We start from the raw sequence: 719 nt of genomic DNA, 5'->3' as shown, positions 1-719 counted from the left end.
GCTGGGCGTTCAAAACGCCCAGTGAAGAAGGACAGACTGGCGTTTAAACGCCAGCCAGGGTACCTGGTTGGGCGTTTAACGCCCAAAAGGGTATAGTTTTGGGCGTTAAATGCCAGAATGTGCACCATTCTGGGCGTTTAACGCCAGGATGGCACAAGAGGGAAGATTCTGTTTTCAATGCAATTTTTTTTCAAGTTTTCAAAGTTTTTCAAAATCAAATCTTTTTAAAAAAATGTTTTTCAAATCATATCTTCTCAATCACATCTTTTTTAAAACTAATCATATCTTCTTAACCACATCTTTTTCAAAATAGTTTTGAATCAAATCCTTTTGATTTCTAATTTCAAAATCTTTTTCAAAAAATCACTTGATTTCTTTTCCACTTTTATTTTCGAAAATCAATTAGTGTTTTTCAAAAATGTTTTCAAACTCTTTTACTTAATTTTCGAAAATTACTTCCCTTCTTCTCACATCCTTCTGTTTATGGACTAACACTATTCCTTAATGCAAAATTCGAACTCCATCTTCTTTGATAAGTTCGAATTTTCTACTTCTATCTTCTACTTTTCTTCTCCTCTGACACCTAAAGGAATCTCTATACTGTGACATAGAGGATTCCACATTTTTTTGTTCTCTTCTCTTTCTTATGAGCAGGAGAAAGGACAAAAGCATTCTTGTTGAGGCTGATCCTGAACCTGAAAGGACCTTGAAGCGAAAAT

The sequence above is a fragment of the Arachis duranensis genome, chromosome 3 (genome assembly GCF_000817695.3).
Source record: "Arachis duranensis cultivar V14167 chromosome 3, aradu.V14167.gnm2.J7QH, whole genome shotgun sequence".
In the NCBI taxonomy this organism is placed as follows: domain Eukaryota; kingdom Viridiplantae; phylum Streptophyta; class Magnoliopsida; order Fabales; family Fabaceae; genus Arachis; species Arachis duranensis.
Note: the sequence above shows the minus strand (reverse complement) of the source record.